Source organism: Dermacentor variabilis, chromosome 1 (genome assembly GCF_050947875.1).
Source record: "Dermacentor variabilis isolate Ectoservices chromosome 1, ASM5094787v1, whole genome shotgun sequence".
Lineage (NCBI taxonomy): Eukaryota > Metazoa > Arthropoda > Arachnida > Ixodida > Ixodidae > Dermacentor > Dermacentor variabilis.
In genome coordinates, this window is record NC_134568.1 from 45,975,167 (window position 1) to 45,993,861 (window position 18,695).

General features: G+C 49.7%; 1 protein-coding gene across 3 annotated transcripts in view; it reads right to left on the reverse strand.

Annotated features, from left to right (window-relative positions):
* Cad99C (cadherin 99C) overlaps positions 1–18,695 on the reverse strand; it is a 269,869-nt gene that overhangs the window by 175,791 nt on the left and 75,383 nt on the right. For 2 of the 3 annotated variants that reach the window (XM_075687060.1, XM_075687058.1), the window contains exon 2: positions 1,836–1,891. The exons of the other annotated variant lie outside the window; for it this stretch is intronic. The gene's annotated coding sequence lies outside the window, so the exon portion shown is untranslated. The remainder of the gene's footprint in view (positions 1–1,835; positions 1,892–18,695) is intronic. 3 annotated transcript variants of the gene reach the window in all.

Below are 18,695 nucleotides of genomic sequence, written 5' to 3' on the forward strand. Positions count from 1 at the left end.
ACTCCACTGCCGCCAATGTTCGCAACTGCAGAATGCGTATATATGAAATTTGTACAGTGGGTTCGTGAGGAACCTACGACTTTAATACCATAGATCAGTACGTATACGACACCCGTTTGAGCATCAGAGCCGCCGCGGCTATGTGGTACACAAAACAGAAAGAATTGACCGTCGCTCAAAGAGGAGGACGAATAGCATCTCTGTTCTTTCGCCTCCTGTGCAAGATAATACGCGCTGACACGGGCTATGCGCAAAGTTTAATGTAAAGAAAGAAATTGCTTTTGAGCATCTTGAACAAATGTTGAATGATAAGCGTTTCTTTTTTCTTTTCAACGCTTCTGCGAACAATTCGTCGGGCCATTGGCACTCTCATACTTCCTTCAACACAAGCGCTAACGGAACAGGGCACAACTCCGTTGGCGCTTTCCTAAAACTGGAAATCGCTGGTGTACACGACGCCTCTGTTTCTTTCCTTCTTTCTTTCGTTCTGTCCATCTTTTCCCGAAGTACATTCTCAGCAACTCGCTCTATAGGACCGACATGACGTTTTATTTCTCGTTTACCTTCTGTCACAATCCGCCAGGCCCAAGCGTAATTATCGAGGGGAGCGCATGTTCGCCTCGCTTACAACACCACACCGCGACAGATTAGCGTTGGGGATTTCCGTCGGGGGCCACAATTTGGATTGCAGTCTTCGAGACGTTGTAACGGTGCCGCGACCACTCTGTGGCTTCAGAATGACGTCGAGAATGGCGCCTGGACAGGAAGGTGGCTTCGGTGGACTGTGTCACAAGCGGCGGTGGCAGCCGCATCGTCTCTATACACTACAACTTCGTAACGATAGATATCCTTGAAGCAGAATGGCCTGCCGCCGTCGCGTCGCATATGTGCGGCCAGAGGAAGTCGCTGGTTTCCAGCAACAAGAGAAGCCAATCATGCGTTCGACGCGCCTCGGGAAAAACGTAAGGGGAAAACAAAAGTAAAGAAAGAACGTGTGCGACGCCGAGACGCTGGGCACCGCGCGCTGTTCGACCGGCCGAAACCGCCGTTCTGGTTTTTCGTCTAGAGGACTTCCGTCTTTTTTCTGCCCGGCGTGCTCGCCTCACGAGTATACCGGTGCTGTGTGTATGTACAACGGCATGCCCGGTCGTCGACGACGACCGTGCCTGCAATGCGAGTGCACACGGAGTCCTGGCGAGAACGTTGGCGGCGGCGGCCCCTGCAGCGGCTAACGATCGGCTCGTGACCGCGCGCCTGTGCGTCCGCGGTACGCGTAAAGCTCGCCGCGCGGTGTAGCACAGAGACAGCGAACCTGAAACAAGGTAACGCTGTCCTCGGGACTCCCATATATATTCCTCGAACCACGGCACATTACGCACGTGTGCGAAGATCCATCGCCGTTGCGTGCAAGTACAGTTCCCTTTGAGATGCGCGGGGCGTCACTGTTGAGAGACATCGCAGATGACTTGAACCCGCCATCGGTAGCATTCGTCTCGATATGGCTCGTCTATATATGGGAGCGGAACCAGCTTCTTTGAAAGCCTGCGCTTCTCAAGACTGTCAAGATGTTCCTTGTGATCTTGAACGGCGCGATGCGTCTTGCAAGCACTGGACAAATGCTCCGTAATATTCGTATTAAACCTATAGCGCGGAAAGGACATGCGCGCATCATTTCACGCCTTCAGCGTGGAGGATGCTAACACGTAATGTGCGTCTGCTTCAGGGATTGTTAGTTACATTGTTTAAGCCGAACAAATATGGAGGTGCGACTTCAAGGGGTCCTCCACTTCCATAGAGGAGAAGATGGAAAGAGTGAACGGCCCGGCCTCCCTTACCTCTAGGTGCTCGCCTTCACGATGTCCCCCGATGGCGCCAGTGAGTGATGATACACCTGCGTGATGGAGCAATACTTGTTGAGAGAGAAGCGTACTCGAAGCTTGCGGGATAAAAATGCAGACAATATCTCTCCAAAGTAACATTTCAAGAGCAATATGCTTGGACTGAAAACACGACATTGCACTGTAGCCGTTTACTATGAGGATACTAATGTCCGCCATTTCCTACGCTTCACTCCTTCGTATTAGTTCGTCGACTTATCTGCGTCAGGATTTCTGAGCTAGGTCATGAAAGATGAAAGTCACTTTGTTATGGTTGGCTTACTCGCGAGATCGAATATAAACGTTGGCTAGGCACCGGCAAAAGATAATTTTATACAGAAAGGTGCATGGTAACTCTTTGCTAGCCTGTCGCGGTTCCCATACCAGCCGTGCAACTGCCGCATGGCCCCTTACGGTGCAGTGACGAGCACCCTCGACGGCGGCAAATGCGTCCACGGCATGTGAAGCAGACGGCTCTCCGCAGGAGATGTGGACGCTCTGCAATCCGCACAACTGACAGCTTGCTTATGAGAACAAGGTGCGTGAAAGAATACTGACAGTGGGAAATTCAGAGCGCAGTCGAGTGCCTGGTGGAAGTGAACCTACGCGTGCAATATGTCTCAGAGCTGCTGTGGTCCTATCGTCGAGTCTCTAAAAACACCAACAAATGGCAGTCTGGCTATACTGTGAGCGTGTTGCAAGCTATTCACGTTTCGGTCACGTTGCGTTTGTTGACCCGCCGTGCTTGCTTAGCGGCTATGGCGTTGAGCAGCTAAGGACGAGGTAGCGCGATCGAATCCCGGCCATGGCGGCCGCATTTCGAAGGCGGCGAAATGCAAAAAGTGCTCGTGTGCTGTACATTGGGTGCACATTAAAGACCCCCAGCTGGTCAAAATTCCCTGAGTCCCCCGCTTATCGTAGTTTTGGCAAGTAAAACCCCAGAATTTAATTTTTGTTGTAACGTTGTGGTTGTTGTTTCTGACTGTAATCTCGTGCATATTATCGCAGTGTCTTGGTCGCACGAAACCTGAACATCCAAACAAGACAGAAGTTCACAGGAAGACAGAGACTTCAAATTAATAATATTCATCCAACAAGAGATATGTGTATGCAGCCAAGGAAAGCTGTTGTTGCCCTGACGAAGACAAGTCACCTTGTCGAAACGTTGGCTAGAAAGGCATCCCTTGTTCGACCACTCATGACCATTTGAAATCTCAATACACAATTCACCTGTGGCGAGATGTACGGGCCGCTACGCAAACACTGGAACAGGTGCGCGGTGACACAGTCGAAATTTCAGTCACAGTCTCGCTAAATCGAACACCGTAAAGCTTGGGTAACTATTGCTGGCTGTCCTTTGTGCAACGATTGTCCAAAGTATATTATAGAGCTTCATTTTATTGCGCATTTTAACTGCACTTCTACGATTGCTCAGGCAGCTAGGCGAGTTATTTCAAGTAGTGGTTCTGCCCTAGTTTTCAGGAATGCTTTGTAGTAGCATTTGCTGCATTAAAAATGAAATTATAGGGTTTTACGTTCTAAAACCACGATTTTATTATGAGGCACGCCATAGTAAGGGACTCCGGAATGGACTTGGACAACCTTGGGTTCTTTAACGTGCGCCTAAATCTAAGCACATCGGTGTTTTCGCATTTCGCCCCCATCGAAATGCGGCCGCCGTGGCCGGGATTCAATCCGGTGACCTCGTGCTTAGCAGCCCAACACTATAGCCATTAAGCAACCACGGCGGGTCATTTGTTGCATTGAGCGGCCATTTTGGTAGATTGTCGTACGAAGTATATTATCACATAAGACAGTGCTAAGGCTGAGAAGTCGTATATGGACACTATTGTGTGTTCGTGTGGTACAGGACTTGCACAGGCCTTGTACAGGCTATGCGAAAATGAGTGTCTGAAAAAATAACACGCATGAGAAAGAAGTAAACAGAACATATCACACTCAACGAGCGCACTTCCTAACCTAGCAGGTGATGTTTCCTGGGATCCTGCATGTTTATTTGGTGCTAGAGACAGTTTTCCCTTTGCACGCTTTCATCTCGAAATCACGCGTGGCCAATGAGTATAATGAGTTGATTATATGGTCTCTGTAGAAGTGTCGCGTAATATAAGAAATTGAAGCCCGCTACAGTTTACCTTCACAACCACTCAAAGGTGCCCTGATGTGAAATTTTGATGCCAGTGAGGGTGGATATATGGGTTTGTTGGTATGGTATCTCTTGCTTTATTGTAGCGCAGGCAGAACGACCTGACACGCATAAATGCGCATTAGACAACGCAAAGCGCTTTCTGTTGTCTAATGCGTCCTTCTGTTTGATGGTCAAGTTGTCCATGCGACATTTTCGTGTATACGCAGATTGAGGAAGGCCGACTGATGATTGAGCAATGAGGAAAAATTTTATCGAGAACGTACCGTCGAAACGAGACGCAGTTGATATGTGGTGGTAAAAAAGCTGCATGATGTCTCATTCCCGACGTATCGAACTCAGCCGTTGCTCAACACGTTTTAGTAATCTGATTTCATAAGTTGTGAGGCCGGCCTCCAGGCTTTCGAAACAGCGCGTCGACGCGCGGGCGCACAAGGTCCTGAAAAACGACGCAGCGTCGCATGACAGTGCGCTGTCATGTGACGTCACGCATCAGTCCTCCGCGCGTGCTTTTCAGAAGACGCAATCAACGCAAAACATTGTTACAATAACTGTCCGTCAAATATCGCGCTCCATTTCGTAGTCAGTTTAGCATTCTCACGTATACAATGCCACATAAAATAGCAAAAAACTCCTCTTAAGGTTAGCCAGACTGCGTCCGCGCATGCTTATACTATAGGCTTGGGATAGGGGAAAATGAAAGACCCATAGAGAGTAGAGACAATTCGCGGAGCGAATGAAGTTGCTCAGGCAGTTAGGCGTAATGTAATAGATTTATTGATGCCACTTGATGCGCACACATACGCCTCCGACGGCTGCCATCAACGACGCTGCTCTTTCCGGTTGTACTGTGCAGCCTGGAAAACAGCTTGGTGGTGCGGTATTGCCATACTGTCCGAGAGAAAGAGGCCCACGCTGTGCAGCCGAGCGAGCAGTCGTGAGATCGCTTCCTCGGCGGCGCTCGTAATTGCGAAAAGGGGGTGAATTAAAACGCGAGAGGCCCCTATCACAGCTGTAACGAACGAAACAAACAAGCAAGGCAAGAAAAAAGTCTGTTCTCAATGGTGAAATTCTGCTGCTGTTCGTGAGCTTCGTTGGCAATGGCTGCACAAGAGCGCGCTTAATGAAACGGTACTTAGGACATCAGCGTGAGCTGCATTCCAGATAGGTCGCTTTACATTAGCGCGTGAAGCACAAGAGACGTCGACTTGCAATCGGCCAATCAGCAATCCACAAGTTGTTACGTACTCATTGCGCGAAATATATCAATAACATGAGCGCGTTCTTCATCGCAGTCCGCGTGCTTGCATGAAAGAGAGAAAAAATTGTGGGGAGGGCTGAGGGACATTCTTCGGGTGCGCTTTATTATAAGGGCTCCTAAAAATTTCTCACTCGTAACGAGCAAAAAGAAATACTGCTTCGGTGAGCCACTGGATTTACCGATTAGACACTCAGAACGAAATACCGCCTTTCGGAGCAACTCTCTGTTTTCTTTTTTTTTTTCTACGTGAAATGAGCAATAGAATTCACCCAGTCGCAGCACCTATAGTATATCAGCGCGTCTTGTACGACCTATATAAGGGTAGCTTCGTTTTCCTCTGCGGTAACGATACCGTATAGAGGAAAATGAAGCGCGCAGCATGGAGCAGGCAGCACCAACCACCACTGTGGGGTTGAAGAGGAAGTTGGCGTGTGGGCTCGCCGAATACAGTGTTGGTCTTTGTCGCACCGTGATCCTGATTCTAATTTTATTGTGCGGCGACAATACAAACGGTTGCGGATGTGCGCTTTGAAAAGCCTACACATCTTGATAAGACGTGCACTTAGATGCGCCAGTTAAGAGGGTGCAGATATTTCGTGTTATTTCAGTCACTTAACTACATTACACAGCGTCCACTATATACTATGGCTAGAGAGCTACTCAACGCTCGTCTTTCTCACGTGCCCTATTTCCAGGCTTTTTAGAACGCCTCGACTGAAAAACACCATGTATTTCACTGGCGAGCCTCTGTTCAGGCACGTGAATTGTTTACTTGACGATACGCACAGTTATCGCTGCGATGCCGCCACTTTATACGGCGGTTGACGCGCCGCAAGCGTCCTCCGTCAGGACGCGGCAAGACGCTATAAGGTCAAAGCGCCGAACACAGCATTAAATGAGAGGAGTTGGAAATAGTGGTAACGATTATAATATATATATATATATATATATATATATATATATATATATATATATATATATATATATATATATATGTGTGTGTGTGTGTGTGTGTGTGTGTTTGTGTGTGTGTGTGTGTGTGTGTGTGTGTGTGTGTGTGTGTGTGTGTGTGTGTGTGTGTGTGTGTGTGTGTGTGTGTGTGTGTGTGTGTGTGTGTGTGTGTGTGTGTGTGTGTGTGTGATGACAATAATAAGCGCTTCTCACCCACAGGTAAGATGGCACAGAGTTCATATATAAGCTGTGAGCGGGCTGTCTTTGTACGCCGTTTACGGTCAGCAATTTCAAAAACGTGTCATGACGGTATATATATATCAGTGCCACTGAGCGTAAGCTAGAGACTCAAGGCTCAACATATAATTTCAAGGGCGGGCGAGAAGATCCTGCTTCGGATAAAATACAGGCGCGGCAAGTGGCTCTATGCGCGGGACAAGGAAGGAAAGTGTGTACATACAAGGCCTGGTGGTTGTGCAGCTCCTTCGCCTCTGGTATTACGAGCTAAAGAAAGCATCAGCTGGGTGAAAATTAAACGTTCGGTTCGAGATTAAAGCACCAACGGGACGAAAATTGAGCATTGCACTTTCCACGTCGAGGTTATAAAGGGACACTGTCTGTACAGAAACGCAGAAGGGAGAGAAATACCGCCGCCGAACACATTAGTGATTTCAAAATAAAGTATACATGCGTGTGACAAGGATGTTTAGGTACTAAGCCGACCTATAGCCCTACCTAACCTTACGCGATCCAATGTAAGGTTACGTAGCCGAACTTTAGTCAACTTGCCCTAAACCAACTTGGTGGTGGTGGTGGTGGATTGTAGCAACAGGCGGGTTTAGCCTGGCGATCAAGGCCGGCAATTGCTCCGCCCGAGCGTCTCGCACAATACCGCTAAAGGGTTTCACCATATCTCCATCAAACCAGTCTCTCTTAAGAATTCGATAAGGAGACGTGAAGTTTCTTTGCGGGCTATAACTGATCCCTCGGGAAATATAAGGTGTTGCAGGCGCGCATGCGGAAGGTCCTTGTTTTGCAGATTCTTCAGGAGAGTGTCTCTTTCATGTTGGAATTGCTGGCAGGACCCCAAAAGTACTCAATGTCTCCTGTCTCGTTGCATGCCGTACAGTTCAGAGAATTGATTCGCCCCGTTTTAAATAACCAGGCCGGTGTATTAGCAGATCATGTCCTTATGCGATATAGAAGTGAGGCTTCCTCTCGGTGCAATCTCTTGGTTAGGCAGGGCATATGCGGTGGAACCCAAAGCGACGCAAAGTGATTTCGAATGTCAGATTTTTTCACTTGATAACTCTTTGTAGCCTTGATTTTGGGAGGATGATAGAGCGCTGCGTATGCAAGCGCATCAGCTTTTTCGTTTCCTGAGATACCAATGTGGGAGGGAATCCACTGAAACTTTACTGTGAAGCCTTTGTTGTTGAGTTCTTTCACGATGGCTAGTGATTTGCGTGGGAACTTGAGGGATGGCAAACCACGGTATACTAGTTGTAATGCGGCCTTTGAGTCCGTAAGGACAACCACATTCTGCGGAGGTAAAGTCTAGTTTGCGCAGAGCAGAAGCTATTGCTACGCCTTCCACAACTGTCGACGAGGCTATACAGTCCAGACGGCCAGACCACGTATATCTTAGAGAGGGAATATAGAATGCCGCTGCGCAGCGGTCTTCGATCGTCTGCCTTGACAGAGCCATCTGTGTATACTTGTAGGTGATTCGGGTAAGACGTGTTCAGGTGTTCCAGGACTAATAACTTGGCTTCTGCAGATGGAATGCAGCTCTTTGATTGCAATCGTGGCACACTTAAGTTGCATGTGATGTCCTCGAATGTCCAGGGTGGTTCTATCCTTTCCCTCTGTCTCGAGCAGCGCAATCCTAATACGCGAAGCGTGTTCAATGCTGCATAAAAAAATGTGAGCGCGGCCTGTTATCTATACGTCGTAAGAGGGCTCTACCGGGCGTAGACTCACTCAATCGTAGTAGCTGGATCATGAGAGCCTGGGAAGCCTGAAGTCGTAGAGGGCGTGACTCAGCTTCGTGGAGCACTTTCTTGTTTGACGCTGGCTGAGGGACTCCAAGGCAAAGTCGGATACCTTTTCTGTGGATGGCTTCTAAGCGCTCGTATTGGCTGTCTGAGGGCGATATCAGAGGTAGCTGATACAGGATCCGACTGGTAACCAACGCTGTATGTAGCCGTCGCATCGACGTCGGGTGGTTGCCCCAGCGTATGCCAGCGACTCGCTTGAGCACGTGTAGCCTGGGTGACGATGACGCCACTACGTGGTCAACACCGCGGCGCCAGGACGTTGGTGACTTGTCGAATCTGGTATCCGTCCAAATTCAGCGTCAAGCGTGTAGATTTTCTTTTCACTCCAGGAAATAGTACGAATGGTGATTTCTCTGGTGATAGTGATAATCCAATCGTTGCCAAGTGGCCCTGAATGGCTTTTACTGCTCCCTGGGCTATTCGTGCGAGGCGGCGATGCTGGTAGCCGGAGACCCATATGCAGATATCATCGGCATATATAGATATCTTCACTGGTGTTCGATGGTTCAGTACTCTTGGGAGGCTACTCATGGCAATGTTAAATAATAAGGGAGATAAAACACTCCCCTGTGGTACGCCGCGAAATATACGTATTTCATCGCTCAAAGTGTCGCCAAGACGAACTCTGATGCGACGATCATTGAGGAACGTATGTATGAAGTGCAAGAGATGACCCGTGACGCCTATAACTTGTAACTGGCTGATGATGGCTCTTTGAGACACGTAGTCGTAAGCCTTAGAAACATCCATGAAAACAGCAAGTGTCGACAGGCAATCCTCACTGTAATGTTCTATGTGGCTTAGCAGGTCCAGCACATTGTCTTGAGCGCTTAGACGCTGCCGAAACCCAGTCATGCACGATGGTAGTTTTCGACCCTGCTCGACATACCAAGTGAGTCTTGTGCACGCCATCTTCTCCATTAGCTTCGGTGCACACGAGGTCAGTGATACCGGTCTGTATGAGTCCAGACCTGCAGGATTCTTTCCAGGCTTCAGAACCGGTACCACTCATGCTACCTTCCATAAATGTGGGATAGCCCCACTGGCCCAGACTTGGTTAAAAAATGCCAGCAAATCACGTCGTCTCTCAACCGGTAGGTTAGTCAGCATCTGATTACTGATAAGGTCAGGTCCCACCGCACAGCGACGTCGGAGGCTGCTCATAGCTGGTTCCAATTCTCTGACTGTGAAAGGAGCATCCATTAGGGACGACGATAGCGGCGAAGGCGGTTTGGTTGTGCCGGTTGACCTGCTGGAAGAGTATATTTCAGCAAAGGCATTCGCAAGACAAGCGAGTGTCTTGCCTAACTTCAATGCTAGGGCTTCAAATGGCTTGTTTGGTCGAAAGTTTCCAGCAAGGTTATTAACGACCCGCCATATCCTTGGAACTGGCTTAATCCAATGTATAAGCTTATAATACCCGCGCCGCTGATGTTCTGAGCAGCATAGCTGCCTATATGTGATAGGGTTACACGCTGGAGACCATCAATACAAATACAACTACGACAATTTGGTAAGTACAAATATGTATGAAAGAGACGGACAAAGCGGCCGCGGGGTTCCTTAGTGAACCCAGGAGAGGTTTGCCTGCAGCATGCTATACTCCAGATGGCAAGGAGAAGAAATAAAAAGCGGCACATCCAGCTTTCAAATACAGAGCTCTTGCGATTCGTTGTTAAGATGTAGACACTTGACATCCATGCATTTCCGTCAACCGTGGTCCTTAATTTGAATGCTTGCGTTTGCAAGACGACATTCGCGTTTACTTGTTCCGTGAGCGCACATATAGATATATTTGGTTAAAGCGGGTAATGTGTGCACGTCATATTGTCCAGAATAATAAAGAGCAATGTCTGTCGCGGTTTGGCGACGCATTCTCACTATCCCTGCAATGTGACGCGTGTGGATGATCCTTTCTGGCTGCACCCGAATCCGGAAATACCTTCAGCAGGGAAAACAGCGCAGTGGACAAGGCGTGGAAAAGTGACGGAGCAACGATGCTGAGTCACTTCTCGTCCTCCCCATTGCCATGCTCTCGCCGCCCTATAGCCGTGAATAAGCCAGCCCAAATACGCTGCCGGGAATGCGTAGAAAATGCCATCCACGTTGCAGCGTGCTGCCAAATGGTCTCCTTCGCGGCAAAGCATGCTCGCGTCGAATGCGTCTGGCGCAATTATAATGAACGTGAAACAATAAATTGGTATCTCTATCGAACGCGGTAACATTCTTTAGCGATATTCGCGCGAAATAAATCCTATAACACCAACCGGGCATTACCTAGTATATCGAACTCCGACCGTCTACAACATGCGCTACAAGACCACCCGCCGAGGCCTAGGCTTCAGCGTACATACGTCTTCCCAGCACGTTCCTAATTTTTTTTTATCGTGCTTCAGAGTATGCTTGGGTGTAACCGGATACAGGGGGCGGCACAGCGCTTAACCCGACAGAGAGCTACACCTTCTCGAATAGGCTGCGTTACTTACACGTGCTTTCTGCGAGAATATCCCTTCACCATGTGGTGTTTCCACGCTGCCGCGCAGCTTTGTTCTACGCGCGTATTACAATATCACCATAAAAGTTCTTTATACCGGGATTCGGATATTAGTACGTTACTTGATACATGCTGCTAACTGTTGCAGAATATAGGAAAATACATTTCTGCAATGTGTCGATGACAAACGCCTGTGCACATACACACCTATAGACTGCAGCTATAAGCCGAAAAGCTATATATCGAACCACTTAATATATATAACTGTTTCAGCGCACTAACCGCTTTGTTATAGCCGGGTTCTACCGCGTAGCCCCAGTACGGGACGTCCGAAGCACGAAGGGCGACGCTAGCAGAAACGTGGGCACGTCGGAGATCCGCTACTGCGCGTGCGGAACTGTGTGCTTAGCGCACGTAGCGCATGTATGCGGTGCGGCCGAAGAGACAGGGCGAGCGTGGCTTCAGGAGCGCCAAGCGGCCCACGAGCTCGGCGAGGTCGGCCTGCCCTCCTGGGTCAGCGGGGCCATTACGCGGCCCGGCCACCGAAGTTCCTCGGGACGGCCGGAACGATCTCCGCTGGCGTCGGCGCGATTGAGCGGCCCGCAATTTGAACCGGTCCGCCAAGGCCCCCGAGTGGTTCGCAGTATACGGAATGCCTTGATAACCCCCCTCCTTCGGTGGCCGCGCGCCGCGTCTTTGCTTCGTTCCTGCGTTATTTTTTTTTTTTCATTTTATTATCTCCCTTACCGCTTTCATCAATTGCGCGCATGCCGCGCGCGTTATGACTATATGCACGTCAAGCCCCTGCGGCTTGCAGAACGCAGCAGAACGGGGAAGTCCCCGGCCCCCCCTCTGCGACGTTTCTCGTCTGACGCATTCTTACTTTTGAGAGCAGTGCGGCGGCGACGCATACGCGCGCCGTCACCGCTGTTATCGCGGGCGCGTTATTGAATTTGTGACCGCGACTGACGGCAGGCAGCTGACCAGCCCTCGTGCATGTTGTCGGAATGTATAGAGAAAGAAAAAAAAAAGGGGGGGCGGGGGCGGCCGAAGGAGGAAAATACGCCGTGTCCGCCTCCTGACATCGCCGACACGTATAGCGTACGAGCTGCTCAGTGCATTCACGTCTGTGTAGAATTCCGAGCATAACGGTAGACGAGGACTTCATAGTTTTCCGTCAAATAAACAACAAAGTGAAGAGAAATAATGAAAAATCCCTTTTTTGTTACATTTAGTTTTATTTTACACCTGAGCGCCTGTGTGTGCATTACCCTTTATCTCGAGCCGGTGTGTGGCTGCATAACATCTTCAGTGTTGTATACTAAGAACTACAACGCCTGCGCAATTGAACACCCCGGCTTTATACAGCGCCGTAGTCTGCACTACGTGAACGCGTGCGCATGCGATTGCCTGCAGTTAAATGTCGCCTGTGGAAGTAATATGTACCAGATATTTAAAAAAAAAAAGGTGTCCACTTCAAACATGGCCGATTACGAATTCTAGACAAAATGAACATATAGATAAGCCGATGTAAACAGGTTTTTTCATATCGAGTCAGACTATTCTACCTGTCATCGATGCATCATCATGTTATACAGGAGTGAGATGCAAAGTTTTCTTTCGAAAGTTCGTTTTTCTCTCGTTTTCCTCTCCCGCTTTTTTTTTTTCATTTCTCTTGCGGGAAATAATAATAATATTTGGGGTTTTACGTGCCAAAACCACTTTCTGATTATGAGGCACGCCGTAGTGGAGGACTCCGGAAATTTTGACCACCTGGGGTTCTTTAACGTGCACCTAAATCTAAGCACACGGGTGTTTTCGCATTTCGCCCCCATCGAAATGCGGCCGCCGTGGCCGGGATTCGATCCCGCGACCTCGTGCTCAGCAGCCCAACACCATAGCCACTGAGCAACCACGGCGGGTCTCTTGCGGGAAAAAAAAAAGCTACCCCAATGATACGGGATGTTCGGGTATCAGGGTTGGATTGCAGACAAGCTTCCTCTCTGTAAACAAGAAACCTATGACGTCGCAAGCGCGCAGACTCCTGGACAGAATGAAAAGAAATAAAGCACCTTTTGCCCCTGATCTCGTCGAGCCGCTTCAATTTGTGGCCCCATTCAACTGTTGCCATCATTTGTTGCCCACTGTACGGCAATCAAAGGCTCAGGACCAATAGAATCATGCGCGCCTACTAGAACCATCAGGTTCGCGGTACAGGCAGCTATCTGTACGACGTCATGGCCTGTCGCACGTCTATACTCGGACCATACATCGGTGGCGCATTTACATGCGGACAAATGTCGTGCGCATACGCCTCTGCCTTGCAGCGGTTCTACATAGCCAAACGATGATGATCTCCTTCCGAATGGCGCTCGGCTCGTGACGTTCCTTTGCGCACGACCGTCGACGGAGCAGCGGCGCACGCGCGCACACACGACGAAAGTGCACACGCGTCGCCGAGGAGTGCGGCGCATCACGATGTGGTCGCGGCAACAGAGTTACTTCCTCGTCGTGCCCTTTGTTAACCTCCCGCCGCTGCTCTTTCTTGACCCAAGAGAGGGACCAGACTACCCGGACGGGGTGGGGGTAGACTACATACAATGACCGGTGGGGGGGGGGGGGGGGGGTCTGGTCGCTCTGGCCGCTCTGGTCGTCACTGCCCGGTGCGCGCGCAGCACCGCTATCAGACCCACGACAGCGGAACGAAACTGCGCATGGGCGCTCTCCTTTTTGCGATCCCTCGAGCATGCAACGACGACCGCGTGCGATTCACCGGAGAAGGCGGCGGCGCTCTTCGCTGCTGCGCCGAAAGCTGCGGAAGGGGAGGCGAGAAGTAGCAAACTGTGGCCACGCTTGCTTGACTCCGCGCGCGGGCGCTTCCGAAAACGCCACGGAAACGAGGCGTCAGCTGGCTCTCTCCGCGATCTCGGCGCGACCTCACTTGTCGCCTTCCGGACATCGCTGCCGGCTTGCGAGCATGTGGGTATATATAACAGCGCGGACGAGTGAGTATACGCGCTACTCGCGAGTATACGGAAGTTGTAGGCTGTGGGTGGCGAGCGTATAAGCAAGCGATATACGTATATATGTATGAGAGTGCCAAGTGCACCCAAAGTGCCCAGCGAAATTGGTCGAATCAACAAATAAAAAACTGGGCTTCGGTGACTCCAGAAACACTCCCCTTTTCTCAAAACCGGGGGGGGGGGGGGGGAGGGGACGAAATTAACGAGGCTGCCGGAACACGGTTGCTCGATATTATTAAACGATTACGCTAAATTCTCAAGCGCTTCTTCTCTACACGTTTAGTATGGACTATATAACAACTGTATACCTTAGCCTCGAATCGTAAGTGCCAGTGCGCAAGACTGTTCGCACCGTCCCTATCGCCCTGCGTACCTTGCTCAAATCCACGCTTTCAAAACGAGCCTCACTGCTTAAACAATGTATGCTGCACTATGCAGGTTAGGGCGAGTAAGTTAGATACACCTGCCACGGTTGCTTAGTGGCTGTGCTGTTGGGCTGCTAAGCAAGAGGTCGCGGGATCGAATCCCGGCCACTGCGGCCGGATTTCGATGGGGGCGAAATGCGAAAACACTCGCGTACTTAGATCTAGGGGCACGTTAAAGAACCCCAGGTGGTCCAAATTATTCCTCCACTACGGCGTGCCTCATAACGAAATCGCGGTTTCGGCACGTAAAACCCCATAATTTACTTATGTTAGCTGCGCCGGAAGCCTCCTTACGGAATTGTTCACGTTGTCGGTCGAAAGAAAGTGCATGCAGTCCGATTAAGGATGCGTGACAAAAAAACAAGCTCACCGCAACGCAAATAAACTTCAAGCAGCTGCATGTATACGAGCCGAGGCGACATTTGCTCCTTCTCGCTCGGTCCCGAAATGCACAACGCCTCGGGATGCAACGTTCTCGTCTGATTCGCAAAGCGACGAAGCTGGCCCATGGCCTCCCGAACTACACTACCACACACCATCTCCTTAACTTAGGGACACATAACAAACTAGGCGAGCTGCTAGAGGCACATTGGGTCAGCCATCGCCAGCGCCTCCTACTCACTCCTACTGGCCGCCATCTTCTCACACGGCTAGGATACTCTGTCCCACCCCTTGAGTCTGAAACCCGTCCAACGATCTTGTCGTCAGCGATACGCCAAACACTAAGTATTCATCCATTGCCACGTAATATGCACTCCGAGCATGACAAAGGGCGGCGCAAAGCCCGTGTACCATACATTGGCCGCATGCTTGCAAACATCCCGGAAACACATACTTTATACACGGAGACATCACGCACTCAAGAGGGCTATACCTCGGTAGTTTTGGATGGCACCGAATCCCTGAGAGACTCTGCTGCAATGCGCGGAATAAATGCCGCTTACGGAGAAATTCTCGGTGTTGATCTTGCAATTAGATACGCCATCCGTGTTCCTGAGGAAGTGTATATATTGACGGACTCGCAACAGGTATGCCGGGCGTTCCTATTAGGACATGGCATCCCGAGAGCGGCGCACCAAATTCTCGAACAGATCCCGCAAAACACACCAACCACGCCTCCCCGCATCCATTTACTCTTGACCCCTGGTCATACCTCGCTGCCGGGTAACGAACGCGCACATGCGGTTGCCCGAGAAATTTTCCTCCGGGCGACTCGTCGTGGTCTGGCGACTAGTTCGGAGTGGGAGGATCCCTTGCTCCGTTACAAAGACATACTCCGTCATTATACCCGCATTCGTCGCACCCACGCCGCACCACCGCCGTCCTTCTCGCGGGAGGAAGCAGTGGCATTACGCCAGTTACAAACCGCAACTTTTCCAAATCTTGTCTCTCCCAATAAATTCTACCCACACTGTTATGCAGATCGTTGCCCTGGCTGTGGCAGCTCGCCCACAATCTTCCACGTCACGATTGAGTGCACTGCAAACCTCTTTCCTCCCTTGCCAACTCTCCTTTACCCCCTGCGCAACAAAGAGCTGTGGGACGATGCCCTCCGCGACGGACCTCCCGAGGTCCTCCGAGCTGTGATACAACGGGCTCGAAACATCGCCGGAATCATCTTAGGGACCCTGGACTGAGGGTTCCTCCCACACTGCTCTCGCCATTCAAATATTATTAATAAAGATGTTTTACTCTTTCTCGTCGGAAGTGGCGGAAGAAAGGAAGCAACGTGAATTCGCGTTCCTATGGGCTGGATGCAAATGTCTTCCGACAGCGCGCGGCCCGATTCCCTTGCCCGCCGTGGTGGCACAGCGGGCATGGCACTCTGCAGCAGAGAACGCAGTCTCGAGATTCCCGGCCACGGCGGCCGCGCATTTCGGCTGAAGCGGAATGAAAAAAAAAAAAGCTCGTGTACTTAGGTTAAAGAAGAGCACCTGCGGTTCAAGAACCGCAGGTGCTCAAAATTAACCTGGAGCCACATCGCTGTACGGCGTCTCATCGTTCGTTATGGTTGCTTTTGGGGGTTAAACCTCATAATTTGATTCTAATTTCGAACGAGAGCTTCCTGGGCGTCGCCATAATGTCCCCATCAAGTGTTGTGAACACGCGTCAAAACCCCTGCAATGCAATGGGACAGCTGTAGGTCTACAGCACACACGTTCAGCGGTGCTCTTGGATCTACCTGGACTCGTGCGCCTTTTCAACCTTTTTTTTCATTCACTATAGTTTATGCATTTCCTATAAATTTAAGAAAATAAGGAAGCGCAATTGAGAAATTGAAATGCAAGCAAAACTTTTAAATGAAAGCGTGCATTCTGAAAAAAAAAGAATGCAGACACTTTCGTTAGCACCACGTGGCCATGTAGCTTTGGCTGTTTTTTGAGGTCCTTGCAATGCAACAACTGGCTCTGGTGCTTACATTGGCGGCGAATAAGGTGACAGACAGCAGTTTCTTTTGTCATATATATATATATATATATATATATATATATATATATATATATATATATATATATATATATATATATATATATATATATATGTGTGTGTGTGTGTGTGTGTGTGTGTGTGTGTGTGTGTGTGTGTGTGAAAGTTGTTTTTTATCCACTTACATTTCCGTAACTTATCAGAAGAAGCACAAGCTTAATGTTGGCGAGTTGGTTTTGCATACTTGAAGAAAAGAGCGCTACGAAGACGCGGACTAAAAGAAGAACATGTACGACGGACAAGGCCGTCGTACATGTTCTTCTTTTAGTCCGCGTCTTCGTAGCGCTCTTTTCTTCAAGTTAATTTATCATTTCTTTCATTAAACTATTAAGTACAAGTAATTTACCCTGTGTTGTCTGTTGTCCTTGGTGTATTTGTTGGCTTCTTATGATATATATATATGCATATATATATATATATATATATATATATATATATATATATATATATATATATATATATATATATATATATATATATATATATATCCGTCTCGCAGCTCAACAGGATAGACGTATTCGTTCGCCTGCCCCACAACAAAGTTTTCATGATAAAGAGAGAGAGAGAGAGAGAAAGATAGGGGAACACTCGTCCCAGGACTACACGACTGCGAATATTTGTTGTACATCAGCGACGCTGAGCAGCATTCTGCGACCGAGGTTGCACTCGAAGCGTGCACTAACCTATGGTCGCCAATGGCCCACTCGCCAATGCGTTCAACGCTCCGGAGACTATATTAAAGAATTTTTTGTTCGTTGCTTCGTATGCTTGTTTGTTTGTTTGTCTGTTTGTTTGTTTGTTTGTTTGTTTTACAATATTCGTATCTTAATTTATTTAGGTACCGGTCCACTTCTTCCATACCGGTTTTTTTCTCGGGCTGGTGACATTCAATCCGACACTCTTTCAACCCCGTTTCCAGCAGGGCTGCGCACAGAAAACACGTCTCAGCGCGGTCTATCCGTGCCATGTAGGATCTTACTAAAGTATTCATAAAGTTTCTATCGCTTATCTGTCAAGTTTCTGTTGCCCTCGACAACTTTGTGTAGAGATAAATCGAATATCAAGCACGAAATTTGACAGGGAGCCCATTCTGTTCGCGCGTGAGGCGAGCGGATTTACGCATCGTTAAGATTTTGCCCCGTTTCGCTCTAGTCTGTCCGGTGGAGCGGCGAACAATCTCGCCAGGCGATGGTGTGACGACGAATTTCTCGCGCGCTTTAATAAGAAAACGCGCGTTTACACCCGTACGCGCACGCGCGCGCCGCCGGGCAATCCAGCCGGCCGGGCGCGAGGCACATCTCGTTAATTCGCGTGTCTCAGGACGCGAGCTCACGAACCGAAATACACCGGCGCGGAATGCGCGCGTCCTTGAAGAGAGAGAGCTCGCGCCTCGCCGCTGGACTCGTGGGACGGCCGTAGGGAGGGGGGGGGGGGGGGAAATCGCGAGGCCGGCTCGGAGGCGGCACGGCGTCGTAAGACATAGAAAGAGGGGCGCCCGTACGCAGTCGCCATTAGTGTACACACGTGAAGGAGAGAAGCTGTGGCGCATCAACATTTCAGCTCGCTCGCGTCTCTCCTCCCAACGGCTGCGTCGCGAAGCCGCGGCTCCTGACGCGCCGCAACGGGCGCTCGTAGCCGAACGGGAGCGCCGTGAAGGCGTTTCGCTGTAGGAACGGGGCGCGCCGGAGCGGGACACGAAGACAATGCCCGGAGATTGATACATAACGCGGAACGCGCCAACCTAAATGTGTGGTGCAGGGGCAGAGGAAATTGTTGAAGGGTTCCACCTCCCCTTCACTTCTTTTATTATTGTTTGTAGTTCCGTGGACGTGCCCATCTTGCAGGCGCCCGTGTGTAGTACATGTGCATACATATACTTTACGCGGTGTGGTCATCATCGTTAAAGTGCACCGTCTTTCTTACCTCGCTCGGGCCGTTCCCGTTCAAATCGGG